General features: G+C 40.4%; 1 long non-coding RNA gene across 3 annotated transcripts in view; it reads left to right on the forward strand.

Annotated features, from left to right (window-relative positions):
* Positions 1-2,057: 2,057 nt before the first annotated feature.
* The window catches only part of LOC116727560 (uncharacterized), a 43,178-nt gene continuing 27,890 nt past the window's right edge, over positions 2,058-17,345 (forward strand). For 2 of the 3 annotated variants that reach the window (XR_004340821.1, XR_004340822.1), the window contains exons 1-2: positions 11,582-13,076; positions 13,188-15,783. This is a non-coding gene — a long non-coding RNA (uncharacterized LOC116727560). Of the gene's footprint in view, positions 2,394-11,581; positions 13,077-13,187; positions 15,784-17,345 lie in introns of those variants that run through there. The other variant, XR_004340823.1, reaches the window with a different exon arrangement.

The raw sequence follows: 17,345 nt of genomic DNA on the forward strand, positions 1-17,345 counted from the left end.
AGATGCTGCTTTCAATGTTGTCGGAAACAAGAGTATCATTGTTGTTTGTTCTAAATGGGGCGTTTAATTAATCTGTTGATATTATTATGAATGTAAAAACTGATTAATTTTCTTGTAATACAAGAATTTCACACACTTTGACTAACAGAGGTGTGAGGATTTGGTTTTTCTATGCGTCAATTTAGTTCCTGTGCTGTCTGGTCTGCTCCCAGCTGTGTCTCGGCTTCCCTGATTACCTCTTGTGTATTTAATCCCACCTGTGTCTGTGTTTCCCTGTCTGATCCTTGTCTTTGCTCTCTTACTTTGACTCCATCCACCAGTCCATTTTCTGTACGTCCTTGTCCCTAGTGGGGTCGGGAGGTGCTGGTGCCTATCTCGGCCTATTCGGGCGAGAGACGGGGTCACCTGGCCAGGTCGCCAGTCTGCCACAGCTTACGTTGAGTCGTTGTCTACCAGTGCTACCAGTGTTTAAGTTTTAGTTTCATTGCTCACCTGTGCTGCCTGGACTTTTGTACTCTCTGAAGATCCTCATTAAATCCTCAAAACTCATTTGCTGCCTCATCTCTCTGCTTTTGGGTCAGAACCTCAACAACCACAAATCATGACAAAAGGTGACATCTGTTCTGCTAAAGACTGGAGAAGGGTTTATGCTTTAAGCATGAAAGTCTTTGACATGTCAAAGAGATTTTTGGTCAGAAAAAAAAATCAGATTATCTCATTTTTAAGCCAGACGTTCTAAAAGGTGGGATCAGGGCCTCAGTGGGGCGTGAGACACCGAGAGCGAGGTCTTAAAATAGTTCCTTAAACTGTGTAAATAAAGATGTTTAATAAAAGCATTTTTGATGATATCCTTTTAAAGGCAGTGAGGGCTGCTTGGTGGAACAGTCAGTTGCTCTGCTGCCTTGCAGACAGAAGGTTCTCGGTTTGAATCCCAGCCTGCGGACTCTGTAAGGAGTTTCCCTGGTTTTTACTTCCACACTCCAAAAACTATTATGCGATGGATGAATGGTTAAATAGTGAAACAGTTGCTGATGTTTGACTTCTTATCACCACTAATCACTGATGTGTGTGTTCTTCAGTTTGCTAAAGGGTCACACCTCTGGTATTTCATGGGTCAAAACCTAAACTTGTGTAAATACAGCTGGATACAAAAATATTTTAAAGTTATTATGCAGCTGTTTTTCTGTCATAAATCTTAAAATAAAAACATAAAACTGGTTTATTTCAGTGTTAATAAATTAGAGAAGCAGAAGAAAGTCTCCACCCAGCAATGATCACCGCCACAAACATTGATCAATAGCTCAATTTACAATTAATCCCTGATCAGTTTGACTTCTGATTGCAGAGATGCTGGTGCCCAGATTCAACCAAAGAAACTTTATTCATGTGATTAATAATAAATGATCATAAACGGTGATGCAGATTTTCATTCCCAGACTTTTCTTGGTTAACAGAACATCCTGTGTGAAATCTGGGAGCAGATGTGAACTCATAAAAACATTAAAAACATAAAAAGTCAAACCAGCTTTGAGCTCAGGTCGTATGAAAGGTGAACTGGGACGTTTGGGTCTGGATCTGCCGGTAAATCTCATGTGATGAGGGAGCAGAGCTGATGAAGGATGTTCCCTCTGTTCTGTTTAACTTTCTGTTCTCACGCTTTAAAAACAACGGAGCTTTTGTTCAAAACCCGACAGGTTTCAGTTCTTTAATGGCCTAATGAATCCAATCTGCATTATTTTATATAATCCCACTAATAAAACGTACTGTCCCGTGCACAGTGAGCAATATCCTGGCATGGCGTGCCTCCACAGCCATATAGCTTTAGCAGTCGCTGGCAGGAGAGCCTGCCGCTTTATTGGCTTCTCTGACCTGGAAGAAGTCCAACCTGGAGTCTGCTGTAATTTCCCTGCCACCTGTGTGCCTGCCTGCCTGCCTGCAGCTGCAGCCTGCGTCCAGCATGGAGGCCTTGTCCCAGGGAGGCAGAGCAAACGATGAATGCATTTAATGACATGCCGCTGAAGTCAGGCAGCGGCATGACGTCAGTTCCCGTCCTGGAAGACGGCCGTCCTGTTCTCGCTGTGGCCCGGTTTCTGATCTGCTGTTAGATGATTTAACCGCCTTGTTTGGTGACTTCAGCTCTGTGGCATCTTGGCAGGCATGACATTATGACATTTTAGGACATAAAGAGGAAATATTCTGACATTTTCCAGTGTTTATGCCGACATTTACTCTTTATTGTTCAATGCAAAACAGAGACTGCCTCCTAATCCTAATCAGGACAGTTACAGGATGACAAGAAGTTCTACCAGCTGGAGTTGGTGAACAGAGAGACAGGCTTCAACAAGGTCTTCAGTTCCAGTGCCAACGTTGGTGTCATCAATCTTCTTATCAAGGTGAGCGCTCTCTTCACGTTCCCCTCGTGATCTCTAGATTCCAGATTAGAGAATCTCTGGAATCTGTAAGTCTAGAGGTTCCAGAGATTCTCTAATCTGGAATCTAATTTCCAGATTAGAGATATTTGAACATTTTAATCCAGACAACTTTTCTATTTCAGATATATTGAGTTAATAATAGTTAGATTGACGTCACTAATATGTGGAGTAATTATTCTATCTAGCCAAAATGTCCCAGATTTAATTAGCATTTAGAAATTTCAATGAAAAAATGAAAAATGTTCCATTTTCATTTTGCTACTGGGTCGACGGCAGCAAGTTCTGCTCTTCAGCACCAAACAAACAAACTGCAGAAATTTAATATCCACGAAAAACAAAATGTATCTGTGTCTAGTCAAAGTCCTGAAATGTAAACAGATAGTCAGACAAAACCGATTTTATGTTAAACGACTTGCCGTAGTGTGGGCAGAAAGTAGCAGTCAGTGTTCCAACTAATCTGAAGAAGCCTCTGACTGAAGACACTTTGCTGTGTAAACACCTGGTGTAGAGGATGACAACTTTTATCAGGAACCAGAACCAGAACCAGAACCAGAACCAGAACCAGCCTTCTTTCTCAGTTTGTTTTGCTCTTCCTGTCATTTCCTGGCTCTTTATTCTGTTTTTATAAACAGTTTTAATAATGAATCTGTGACCAGTGAAGTTTTCATGTTTTCTAATCTGATTATTATTGGACGGCTAACGCTGCGTTTCGCTAACCGTTCGTAAACGGGTCGGCAAGCCAGAACCAGAGCCTGCCTTTAGCTGGAAACTTCTTCCACATGTGAAACGTGCTCTGTAAATCTTTAAACCTTGTAAATCTTTTCTTGCTGATCTCAAATGTAAAAATGAAAGTGCGGCTCAGGTTGTGTCTGTTCCTCTGCGTTTTGCTGCGTGTGTCTGATTTGTGCTGCAGTCAAACAGGTTCAGCAGCTCAGGATAAAATTGCTGCTGATCTACTGCTGCTGTCGGCTTCATGCTGTTCACACACACTTTCTGGCCATTCGTCATTTTTACTGGGAAAGAGCCGCAGATGAATAGTTTTATATTTTTAGCTGAGCAGGATCCAGAGTTGAATCAGTTCAGAATTTCAGATTAACTTGATTTTAGTAAAAGTTACAAAAAAAGAAGTCAAATTAAATACTATTTAACAAACCAATAACTTACCAAAATATAAACATGTTGAAGCCAATAGACCCTTTTCACATGACGTCACACAACTTCCGTTTTGGCTCGAAGCTGTGTATCCTTAGTTCCGGTGTACATAGTAAGTAATGATAAAGTTGTCTATTTCATATATATATATATGTCATATATATATATATATATATATATATATATATATATATATATATATATATATATATATATATATATATATATATATATAGAGAGAGAGAGAGAGAGAGAGAGAGAGAGAGAGAGGTATAAATCTGACAGCATATGTTGATCAGACAGATCACCGGGGCATGGAGTTTACACAGTCTCTAAAACATTTGCCTAAAATAAGATTTGAAGATATATCACGATTTGCAAACCAGTTCTCTCTGACAAAAAAATCTAAATTAGACAAAGGCTACAAATTCTTCACCGAACAATACCTGTTTGACTATGAAGGTAGGTATTTTTGTTTTGCGTAACCGTTAGCTTAGCATTAGTGAATTTTGTTAGCTAGCTAACTACGTGACATAACTGTTCCTTAACCAGAACTTTTTACTGTTTTTGAACTATAACGTTTTAGGCTCTAATCTTGATCAGATTATTAAATTATAGACTGGAGTTGCCACTCATCCCATAAAATAGGGATTTGTTTGTTATAAGCAGAGATGTCCGGTGCCGCCGCTGCTTTGTAATGCCTTTAATTGGACCACTTTTTCGGTAACGAATAATCTAACGAGTTCGTATTTCAAATCCAGTAATCAGATTAAAGTTATTTATCCAAATCATTGCACATTAATATTTTCTTGTGTATTTATTTTTATTCCTTCTTTGCGTCTTTGGGAGAGACTCTGTGACAGTTAGCAGTGACAGAAACATGAACAGTGCATGGAGACGCGCATTTTGTTGCTGGAAAAACAGAAATATCGTCAAGCCCAACTGTTATTTGTGGCTTTTGTCTTGTTTTTTCTAAACTTATAAAAAAGTAATAAAAAAGTGAACCTCTAACGTTACAGCGCTGACAGGCGGCCGTGTATATCTTTCCTAACTGTGGCTAAAGCTGCTGCTAGCTGGTTTACTCATGATCGGAAGCTGGTTCCTTTGAATACAGTTGGAGAATGGTAAATTGACAATGACTTATAACGGTTATCTAACACGTAAACACTGTTTTATAAAACACAGAAAGTGAACCTCTAAACGTTACAGCGCTGACAGAGAGTATATGTTTCCTAAATGTGGCTAAAGCTGCTGCTAGGTGGTTTACTCTCCAATCAGAGGCTGTTTATTTTATACACAGATAGAGAATGGTGAATTTACAATGATTAGTAACAGCTATCTAACACTTAAATGCTGTTATTATTAAACTTACCTTTTATTATATCCTTAAGATTATGAGAATGCGGGAAGTTTTCAGCTTGGTTCCCAAGGCAAAATCACACCGGAAGTAAAGATACCCAGTTTTGAGTTATGGCGGCCATTGTCTGACGTCACTGTGAAAAGGGTCTATTAGACATCTACTGACCATACAGACATAAGTACACATACAGTACACTTACATTTGCATATGCATATGTAAACTCACATACATACATCTACCTTCCAGTATAAGTTTAAATAATTTCTTTCAAAGATCATAATTTGAGATCATTTAATTTTTTCCAGTTTCACACTGATAACTGAAACACAGCTGGATTTTACTTTACTTTCCTCTTCAAATGTTCAGATATTAACAAACTTTGTGAATTATATTTACTCTTTTTAACTGTAATAATTTCTGAATTCCAGAAGAAAACTTTTGTTCAGTGTTTTATACATTATTTCTAGTATAACATTAAAGTAATGTTAAAGTATTACTTTAAATAAAAAGTATTATATCAGTTGTTTTATTTGCATTTCTCCAGATTTGTGAGGAATATGACGAATAGTGAAAACCAGAGAGGAGTACATAATATGCAAATCTTCTGCATTTATTAAATCTTTTATTTTAAATATTATTCCAATAGTTTCTGCCATTTTAATTCTAATACATATAATATGAGGCTTGTAACTAAGTTTATACCTAAATATTTTGTCTCATAAACTCTGCTGGTTCCTCTGACAGGTTCAGCTCCTTCACCTTTGACCTCAGGAAGCTCTCATCATTTAAAAACAGGCTGTTCAACATTTCAACATCAGATCAGAAACACGTTTCTTCAGTTATTGCTGAATGAAACATAAAACAGGAGCGTTCATATTTTTGTCACACTTGTTCCTCTGAACAATGAAATCGTTCTTTTTCTCTGAGCGCCGCCGTAAAGCCGTACATATGAAGGAGATTTGTGGGCGGCCATGTGGGGGACGGCAGCGCTGCTGATTTTACAGCATCTGGAACTGATGATCTGCAGAAAACACCGTCAGCAGCGACGCAACAACTGGATGCAGAAAAACTATTGATAATCCAGAATATCTGAGCTTCACCACACACTTCTAACATCTGTTAAAGTTAAACGCTTTTCTGATCCAAACATGAAAGACTTTGACACAAAAATGTAAATTATTTCAGTTTATTTTGTTCTTTAATTCAGTGGTTCCAAAAGGTGGGGCGAGGGCCTTTCAGAGGGACGTGAAACACCAATGGAGGGGCGTGAAACTCACCTCCATACACACTGTAATATAAAGAAGATTGGTTGCAGTATTTCTGATAATTTCCATATTGACTTTAAGAGTCCAACCAGCAACACAAGTCTTTCCCCTGTATTGGAACATCATGATAATTTATTGATTTATTTGCTTTGTAAAGGAAAGATCAGCACCATTAGTTTATCTTCATGTGTAGAGGCACAATGTCTTGTTTCATCTGCGTTAAACAACTTTACCCACACTATCAACATTATTTTGGAATAATCCATCCTGGGATGTTTATTACTTCAACAGATTTTGAGCGCTACCTTAGCTAGCTACTTCATCTATTAAAAGCAAAACCTGTAACTTTGGCTGATTGGGCGTAATCTTTGTAAAAGTACTTAAATGTATCTATATGGTAGAGCTAAAGCAATTTAATACAAAAGCACTTTCACAGTTCATGTCTTTTGCATCAAATATCCAGATGTTAGCTAGAGTAAATTATGGCTAAGCTAGCTGAGGATGCATCAAACTTCTCTCTTTTTTTTTAACACAAATGAAATTAAATAACATATTCCTCAAATTTTTACTCTTTGAAAAATGTATCAGTGTTCTTTTTCTTTTCTTCAAATTTTAAGCAAATATTGATATGATAACTAGGCTCACTTGCTAAACTAGCATACCAGAACCGGTGCTACTGACAGAGGTCACAGGTCAACAGTTAAGCTACTTAGATAATACTAGCCATCAAATCTGATTAATGAATATTCAGCAGCTAAATACCAGACACATTTCAGAGTTATGAAATGTTAGCTAGGTTACCTTAAGCTAGCTAAGCTAATAGAACCTTTACATCATTCCAACTGGAGCTAATCTGTGTAAAGGTATATACTAGAGAAGAAGTGATTCTGCTTCACCAGGAGCATCTTTTTATGATCATATCTATATAGGACTTACCAAGGTTTTAAAAAGTCTAAACTTTTTATGCTGGGGAAACAGTTTTGAACTAATATTAGTTGTGTTAGCTAGCTTACTAGCCTTGGTTTCATTCACTTCTAGAGAATCCTGCAGCTTTGTAGTTTTTCTCAGATAAATGTGATTCGATGTGCAAATTGTTCTTCAGATTGGATATTTTTCAGAGCGTCACATGGACGGCCGGGCTGCCATGCATTAGACGCGTGTGAAGGCAAACCATGCTGCTCTGATCCCAAATCCAGTTGGATGTCATTTAGGTTCTGCTCAAGCCAAACTCTACAATTAGAGGGAAAAGATTTTGCTTCATCTGTCTCTTTTAGCATTGAGATGTAGTGCTGGGCCTTGGGATGGTAGTAACATCACATATGGAAGACATCATGCTGTTACAGAGCAGCTTCTCTCACCAGGCACTAATAACAGTGTGGCTATGAGTTTAATAAAAAGGAATGGAACGAATTATGGCCCCATCCTAGTCAGGGCCATCATGTACTGCAGCGCATTAGCTTGGCCTCAGCCGCCAGCCCAGACCAGCACAGACAGGGAGGGGAACTGGGTTCAGAGCTGCGGTTCTGCAGAGGAACACACAGAGAGATCCGGAGCCTGTGGGAAGCCAGACCCGCCAGACCCGGCTGCGTCTGATGCGTAGTGACGGGACGGTAACAGCAGTCTGGCAGGGGTTAAACTGAGACTGAAAAGTGGTAAAGAGAAATCAACATACTGACGAGTCGAAACGGAGACAGAGATCCTGAACCTGCAGAGACGATTAGAGACCAGATCAGTTCTGTTCCTCAGATCCAACTCTGCATCGTTCTTCAGTTCTGTTCAGTCCGCTTTAACCCGACTCCGGTCCGCTTTAACCCGACTCCGGTCCGCTTTAACCCGACTCCAAGCCGCTTTAATCCGACTTCAGTCCACTTGTCTTTAAAATCCGGTCCGTTGGTGAGGTGTAAATGCTAATCGACCTCTGACCTCTGACCTCTGGTCCTCCAAACCTCAGTCTGGGTTTGGTTGAACTGAACTCTGGTACAGTTTGAATGTGAACGCCAAGCGGACCGGAGACCGCTCCAAAAACTGGACTACAGCGCAGGGTATTCTGGGTAAATACAACCAAAGCTAACGTGTTAGCCTAGCGCTAGCAGCAGAAATGGCTCCTGGTCTTCAGCCAAAGACTAAAGAGAAATCCTCCAACACTAAAATCTGACGCCTCCATCTTGTTTCCATCTGGTGAAGAAGGAAGTTGCTCTCAGTGTCTTCAGAGGTTTTTGTGTCGTTTCCTTCAGTGGTTCTTGGTGCAGCGCCCCCACAGGCCAGGAGGGGAACAGGTTGGTTTGGGTCAGAACCACAGCAGCTGGAGGTGGAGCAGATGATGGAGTTCTGGTTCCAGTAGAACCGGGTTGACTGGACCATCAGGAGGAAATCACCTTTAATCTGTTGTCCAGTTTTTTGCGATTCCAAGGTCAAAACCATCAAATCCTTTCATTTTTTCATTCTAATTCATAATTCTTAGTTTATTGCAAATTTTCTCCAAAAAATGTAAAAAACAAACAAACTGAAAACTGATGCTAACTCTTCTCCCTCGGTCTGACCTGACATCACGTTATCGTCTGCGTTACAGAAACATAAAAATAGAGTTTAAGTTCTTTCAGTTATTATAATATGTGCGTGTCCAATCTGTCTGCCTGTTTTTTCTCATCTTTTTTTCTTCTATTGTAGATTTTATAAGAGGTTTAATTTTGGAAAATATCACAAAATTCCTCACAAATATTGCTAAAGTGGCTCCACAACAGACCTCTGGAGGGATTGCTTCATGTATCTCTAACTTACATGAACCATAAAGTTTTATTTTGAAACTGTATGAATTTCCCAAGGAAATTAGCTGCAAACTTCCTTTAAAAAATCTGTTTTTGATTAAAAATCAGGAGAAGCGCTCACAAATCTCCTGGATGTGCTTTTTATTAAATCAATAAACCAACTCAGTGTCTGCTTCAGCCTCGCTCAGCCAGGCTTACCGTTTCATTTATGACCATAACAACAAAAATGCATGACCACTAGAAACAACCCGTTGGTAAAGTCCGAAGTTTTATAAATCTATGACTTAATGAAAATAAAATATTTTAAGCCAGCCTAAACAAACTTGATGTGAGTTTTCAGTCTAATAATTCCAGCAGTAATTTTAGGGATTTATCTTGTTTTACTGCAGTTCAGCTGGTCTCATTCATTATTAATAAATTCATATTTAACACATTAAATTTGTTTTTATTCTTCAGTAATAAAAAAACATTCAGAGCAAATGAAGGCAAAATGTAATCGGTACGTTTTTTCTTCCTGGGTGGGCAGATTGGTTCTGACCCGGTTCTGACCCGGTTCTGACTCAGTTCTGACCCGGTTCTGACCTGGCATCAGATTAGACGGAGAACATCAGTTTTCAAGTCTAGTCTCAGACTCCCAGCTGGATTTAGATCTGCACTTTGACTAGGCCATTCTTCCCGACCTCTGGATCCTGATTGTCAGAAGGTGTTGATAAAATCAGAAACAAACTGTCTGCAGTCGATGATTCCTTCTTAGAATTAAATCTTTTCTCAGATCAGTCTGTCCAGAAACGTTTTTATGTTTTATTTTGATCTGATTTAGACATTACATGGTTCCTGTGAATTGGACCCAGACGCGGTGTGATGTGATTTTCTCCCTGCTGTGATAAACAGGAAGTAGAACATGAAGCTAGCATGGACCAGAAACAGTTCTTTTTCTCCTCTAGGTTTGAAAATTGACATTTTTCAGGTTTTGGTTCCTCTGGTAAAGCACAGCGCCACCAGTGGATGGGAGGGTTCACTACATCAGAATCTATTCAGCTAACAGTTAGCTAACTTGTTTCCATGTTTCATTGATTCTTTTCCTGAAAAGCCAAAAACCAAATCAAACGAAAAACTTTCTTTGTAAAATTATTATTATTAAAAGTTATTTTGATTTTTTTAATGCGACACTTCAAAATACACAGAAAAAACATTGATGGAAACACGATTTATGCCAGTTTGGACCTGGGTAATCGACAGTGAATGAATGAGTTATTCAGTCCGGATGAATTCAGCAACCCGTCTGGTCAACAGCATGACGTTTTAAATAAACCTAAGAATAACTGCAGGTTCTGGTGTGTAAGGAGGATTGTTGCTTGTTTGTAAATCATATTCAGTGTTGTATAAAGTACTGAAATCTCAGAGTCAAGTAAAAGTATAAGTACCTCTCCAAAATATGACTTTGGTAAAAGTCCAAGTCACTGACTGAAATGTTACTTGAGTTAAAGTCTTAAAGTATCTGAAACTTCTTGTACTTAAGTATGGAGATTACTGTAAAAATGGATGTACTCAAGTAATGTAATGAAAAGTACAAGTAAAAAGTAAAACAAGGCAAATGCAGTTTGAATGACTTTTTTAATATTTTGGTAAACTTGTCAAATACACTTAAAATAATGTACACAACCAAGTGCAGGCAAAATTAAACCTGCTAATAAATTGTTCCAGTTTTAAAGAGTAGCACATGTTAATGGTTTGTGGTTTTGAACTTGCATGCCTTTCCTATATTCGTTAAATTGAGTCTAAATTGCTATCGCTATGGCTTCTGTCCCCCCTTGAACAGAGGAGTCTAGGTAGCCTGCTACAGTCAACATTAGGCCTAAGCTAAATACACCACGTGTGGAACTGAAACAATGCCAAACAAAGTTCATTTATACAGGTAACGTTATGCTCAAGATTTCACAGTAGTGCCTAGTGACCAAGCTATAGTTACTGAAACAGGAGGATTATAACCATTTCATAAGACGTTACCTCGATGTGTTTCTTCAAGTTGGACGGGGAGTTTTTGTAAGATAGAATTTCCACATCTTCGGGCAGGAATAACATAAACTGCATGCGGTACGACGAATCTTTAACACCCACGAAAGAGTATATTGTGTTTAAATAAGGCCATGGGCTCTCATCACCAGCTGGTGGTTCCCCTGGAGCCGTGTCTGACGTAGTTGCAGTCGTTGTGGTCTCCGTCTCCTCCTCCATGTGGCTGCTGCTGATTGCGAGACTTGCTTTGTGTTTAATGGGAGAAGTGAAACAGGTGTATCCTATTGGTGGTGATGAACAAGCCCAGGCAAGCAGGCTACCGACTTTGTTCGGTAGCCTGCTTGCTACTTGCTAATCAGTAGGTGGGGTCAAAACACTTGCGTTTCTCTCTCTCGCTTTTTTGTAACGAGTAACTAAACCACACATTGAAAATGTATCGGAGTAAAAGTACGCAATTAAGTTCGAAAATATAGTGAAGTAAAAGTGAAAGTCATCAAAAATTTTCATACTCGAGGAAAGTATGAAGTACTCCAAAATATACTTAAGTAAAGTAGTGAAGTATTTTTACTTCGTTACTATACAACACTGATCATATTGATATCTGAGTCCATTCATAGCTGAACCTCAGTCATAATATTAAGATCCTGCTGAGTCTGTCATTGATTTCCTGCAGGCCTGACACTCACTGCTGCAAACCCAGAGGATGTAAACTGGAAAAATATACATTTATGTTATAAAAAGATCAATTAACTCAGGGTTATGTCTGCATACACGGCCGCCCTCCACACACACACATCCTGACACAAAATCAAACACATCTGCTAAACATCGCAGTAATTGCAGCTCCATCGATATCATATTACCTGCTCCTTTCGCTGCCTATTGATCCTGACGGCTGTGGCTGTTCATGTGCTGCATTCAATGCACTCTATTAGCTGTTCCAAGTGTTGGGACTGACGATGCATCACAGCTGAGCTGAAGGGTGGAGGAGAGCAGCGCCCATCCATCTCTGGCAACGGCAAGTGGCTCCGTCTCAGACGGACACGTTCTGGAGCCTGAGCCGCTCTGCAGGACGCTCACTGACAGAAAAACAACCAGCTAACCAACTAACTAACTAACTGACTGAACTCGGTGTGAAGCAGCATTTATGAAAAGCAAAGAAAGATGAAAAATGTGCTGAATATGTTTTATTTTTGCTGTCTCGTCTCCCTTCGTCTTTTTGTCTCTTCAGGGTTCTTTGTGTTTCTGCGTCTCTGCAGAATCTAATGCCTGAACATCCGCGGCTGAAGTGGCTCCGTTTCCTCCTGAGTGCGACTTGCTTCTTATTCACCATTAACCTTTGACCTCTGAGGAAAGCGCTGGGTTATTACACGAAGAGACTCTCAGGCCCTGCAGGCAAATCTGATTTTGTTCTCCTCTCTGCTTCTAAAGCAGGAATTAAGCGAAGTCCGGCTCTCAGGGAACAGGTGTTATGCAGAGAAACGCAGCCTGTCGCCGGAGCGCACATCGCTCGAAACTCATATTGATGAGAAAACGGACTGAAATATGACCGAAGAGAAAACTTTGAAAAAAGATATTTATAACATTATCATGTTTCCTAACCATGTGAGCCCTGAACCGGTGGGTTTTATGTTGCAGATGAATTGAAATAAATACGGTTTTGACTCCTTTAATGAGACACACGAGTCAAAGTTTTACAGTCACTGTCTGATGAACATGTTCTCTGCTCACGTTTTGTAATTCACCGCTTTTTCTTTTAACACCATAATAGCTTCAAACATGAGAAAACATTATGTAGAACATTTAATACATAATAATATCATAATAATACTGTCCAGTCTATTAATGTAGGGGGGATGCATTTTAATTTCTGAGCCTGCTAATATCTGCATCCTCTGTCTATTGTCCTGTTGATATGAAACTTATATCCTGAGCCCAGAGTCTGTTTTCTCATCAATATGCGAGTTTGGAGCAATGTGCGCTCCTGCTACAGGCCATGCGTTTCCCTGCAGAACATCTTCAATAAACTGTCTGCTGACTCCATCCTCACGACTTCTGCAGAAACTTCTGCTCTACAAAAACCACCCAGGTAATGTCATGTCATTTCTTTCTTCCCGAAGGTCTAAACAAATCATTCCTCATAAAGAACTGATTATTGATTGAGTTTCTGATCCTAGTTATTATGTAAATCCTTAAACAGATGAATATAGAGGAAGTGGAGCTGTCCGTGGAGGCCGTCCCTGAAAGGTGATGGGTTCCCTGCAGACGTTCCCCAGCTCCTCTGTGGCTGTGAGAAAAGCCCGGTGACCCAGCAGCCCAGAGAGACTCTGAGTCCAGGCCTCTGCTGCGTGGGACGGAGCCCAGTTTAGATTTTAGAGCAAAGAGGAATGAGGCCTGATGGGAGCCGTTTGGAAGGTCACATAGTTTCACAGCACAAATCTGAGTTGTTCATCAAGTTATTCGTTTATAAATGTCACAGTTTCAAACCAAATATTTAGATAAAATGCTAATTCACTGGCTTGAAATATTTCCGTTTGGTTTCCATGGTGGATCCACTGCTTCCTGTGAAAATATTCACCAAATAAAAACGCATCAAATCGTTTTTCTAAAATCGTTAAAATCATATTTTACGTGAACCTTAACGTGACTCAAACTGAACGGTACCAGAGTTCACCGTTCTTTCCCCCACCGGACCAGCTGTTAGCTTCAGCCTCCAGAACCAGGTAATCTGGGTTTACACCAACGGTGTCCAAACTGTGGTTCTGGGGCCGTTTGTGTCCCTAGAAACAATTTTATTCGGCTCCTAATCTTAAGTCAAGAATGGTACAAATTTGGCCAACAAAACAACTGATGAGCCCAAAATATGGAAACTGTCAGTTTGTCTTGTAATGAGGCAAAAACCTGAACCTTTTATGTTTCTGGGTCAGATTTTGTAATCTGGACTACTTGTCTTTATTATCAGAACTGTGCGGTTCCTGAATAATTGAAGCATTAATTACTCATTTCATAAACTTAATGTCCACTTTAAGGGTCAAAGGTCATCTGCAGATGCCTAATTTAGGGTCACCCTGATTAACTGTAAATGATCCCCTCTATGGTGGCCCTGAGGTGCAAAGCACAACAACATTAACGAAGCACAACACAATGGAAACCCTAACCCTTATCAGTAATTATACACTGAATTAAATTCTGATATTTCAAATCTGTTTTCCAAGGATTTTTTTTCTTTCCTGAATAATTTCTTCACAGCAAAAATGGAAAGATTCTTGGATCAAAAGCAGAGCAGAAACTTCACCCAGCTGGATCTGGAGAACATATGTTTGAATGGATCCTCGGTTATATTTATTAAACTGTCATCACCAGGGCATGCAGATGAATTATTGTGATATGTGAGATCCCTGATATTCATCCTGGGAATTAGTAATCAGGTTTGGCACATTGTCCTCGCTGCAGCCTTGATCTGCTAATTAGAGAGGAAACGTAGGTGCAAATCCGTTCTGATTTGCTGCCAGGAGCTCTGAAGTCTGGCTGCAGATGAGGATGTTGGTCTGGCGTCAGCACAAGCAGCTGGGACGTTACAGAGAGGAATGAGACATCTGAAGGAATGACTTTTAATATTTTAAGGCCTGATTCCCATTTAAGATCGCTCTGTTCTTGTTAGCGAGCTAGCGGCTCGCCTTCCTCTGGAAAAACTGGGTCACTTCTGTCTCACGTTCAGAAACGGCTCATTTAAAAAGCATCCAGATTTTCTACAGACCCTGAAGTAAACCAGCTTTATGCCGTTTGGGTTCATTAGACAGAAACATGTTGACAGAAACTTCAGGCTGAGCAATGAAGTGAAGGTGTCACATTCAGTTTGTCTGACTCCTCCACTTCCCCACTCCTTCAGGTCAAAGGTCAACAGATGACCACTCTATCCAGTGACCACCAGGAGAACCAGAGGACAGCAGTTGTTCAGTCACGGCTCTTCTTCAGGCTACTATCATAATCACTGTATTGGAGCAGAGGATTCTGGGAAGCGGAGGGGGTCAGATGACCAGAAGTGACCCCTGGAAGTGAATTCCAGGGGTCACCCGGCTCTGTAACCCCAGAGCCGGGTGGAAGCCCACAGAGGGTTCTGTGGACTGGATCAGAACTGGGACCAGTTGCTGGAGTCCCTTCAGGAGTGAAGTGGGCCCAGAGGGGGCGGACTGAGCGCGCTCAGAGCGGCTCTGCTGCTGGGTTATTACTGAAAACAGAAACATGCTCTTCATGGATGGTGTTTCATTTTATGGAACAGAAAAAAAAGATTTGGTCATTTGAAAATGAATAGAGGACATTTGGTGACAGATCAACAATAAAACATCTGGAATGATTCATGCCTTTCTCACAAATTCATCTGGAAAGTGGATTTGTGTTATGATGCACTTATGATATTTATAGTGGAGACTAATTTATTCCCTCTTTTGATTTTTTTTCAGATAATATTTTCCACAAATCTGAACAGGAAGTGACCGGCGCCATCTTGGTGGTCCAGCGCAGCGCAAAGCATCAGAACAATGGGAGAAATATATGTAAAGAAAATGTGAGCTGTGGGGATCGACCCGTATGAGAGGGAGAACGGAAACATGTCAGACGGTGTGAACGCGCTGCCTCTGACCTCCTACTGTGACATAGTTCACTGCTTAGTGAACAGGAAGAGTTGATCCAGCATGGAGGAGCTTCACAGCCTGAAATCCATACAGTCAAATTTAAACGGATTTCTAGACGACGTACCAACTCTTGGTATCAAAAACGAGGTTCTGCTGACTGGCAGAGTGAGTACATGTAGTAACAAACACAAGGCTACATGTCCTGTTAGCTAGCAGATAAAAGCTACATCAGCTAAGCTAACGCTGCTAGTTCAGCATTAAGTACTACAGTAAATATCACTGATGTTTATCTTAGTATTACACAGGCGGATAAAGTACTGAAAAACTGCAATTAATTAATAGTTGTAATATACTTATATTATTTATAAGTCAATTAGGAACGAGGCGAGAGCTAGTTCTAAACTTGTGGCTTGTTTATTGTTGTCATAGCAACTGTCAGGCTAGAACCACGCTGCAGGCCTTAATGCTCAAATCCAATTTTTTGTGAAATTGGATTTTTGTGTGTGTGGTCGTTCACAAATGACCTAAAAGAGTTCGGCATGAGCAGTAGAGAGCGCCGCCGTGACGTCACACGTAGTGAGCATGCTCAGTGTTTGTGGAAGTAACATGGATGCCAGAGTGAACGTATCCGTATACCTGTCAAGATGGCTGTCAGCTACAAAGTTTTAGTCTCATGAAAACTATTCAGTTCTATATTATCTTGATTTTATTTCTTCTGAAATTAATTTAAACCTTAAATTGAAGACTATAAACAAAAAATATGAACGTGACAGAAGCTCCAGTCTGACACTATAATCTTAAAAAGATTGAAGTCCGTGTCCAGCGATCAGATTGATCGTTTATCAGGTGAAAATAAAATTTTACAGATAGACGCCGGTGACCCCTGCTTGACCTCAGCGTTAAATCAAAGCAACATGCTGCCGACCAGCGACCAGCTATAAACTAAACGGACGCGCATCGATCCCTGCATGCTGCCTGCACATCGCAGTATCAGTGGAGCAGGACGGAGCTGCTGCATGCCTGTGTGTGATCAGGTGTGTGTGTGTGTGTGTGTGCCTCCATTTACCAGCCTGGCCAGAGCGCTCAGCTGTTTATGGCGGCCTGGTTCACAGGTCAACTGAGAGGTCAGAGGTCAGAGATGAATTAAACGCTGACACATCAGAACTTCCAGTCTTGTGTTAACTTCACATCTGACCAGCGGCGTTCATTTCACCTCCTGACCAACTAAAATATTTCCTGTGTTAGCGAGGACAAACTGCAGCTGGGCGAGGAAAGATGGCGGCTATCAGTATTACTGTGTTTGATAATAAATGCTAATAAATGTTAGCTCTCATGCTGCAGGCTTGATCCTGTTGGCTCCTGCTGTAGAATGAAACTGTTAGCAGAGCCCTTAGCTAACAGTTTCAGTCCGAGGCAGACACCCTGAAGACTTTTTAGATGAGGCTTTCAGCTGTAACCAAACCCTAAATCCACCTTTTCTTTGCAGATAAACTCTATAAATATGACATTTAAGGTTCAATCTTTATGGTTCTCTGCACATTTTGACATTTTCATAAAAATTTCTTCAGTTCTGCATTATTTTGCCTAAAACACAAGTCTGGTCTGCTGTTCTGGTTTGGGCTGACATGACGCTGGTTCTGAACCCGGTTCTGGTTCTGGTTCTGCTGGAGGTTTCTTCCTGTTTAAGGGAAGTTTTTCCTTCCCACTGTCGCCGCCTGCTGGTCAGG

The sequence above is a fragment of the Xiphophorus hellerii genome, chromosome 10, assembly GCF_003331165.1.
Source record: "Xiphophorus hellerii strain 12219 chromosome 10, Xiphophorus_hellerii-4.1, whole genome shotgun sequence".
Lineage (NCBI taxonomy): Eukaryota > Metazoa > Chordata > Actinopteri > Cyprinodontiformes > Poeciliidae > Xiphophorus > Xiphophorus hellerii.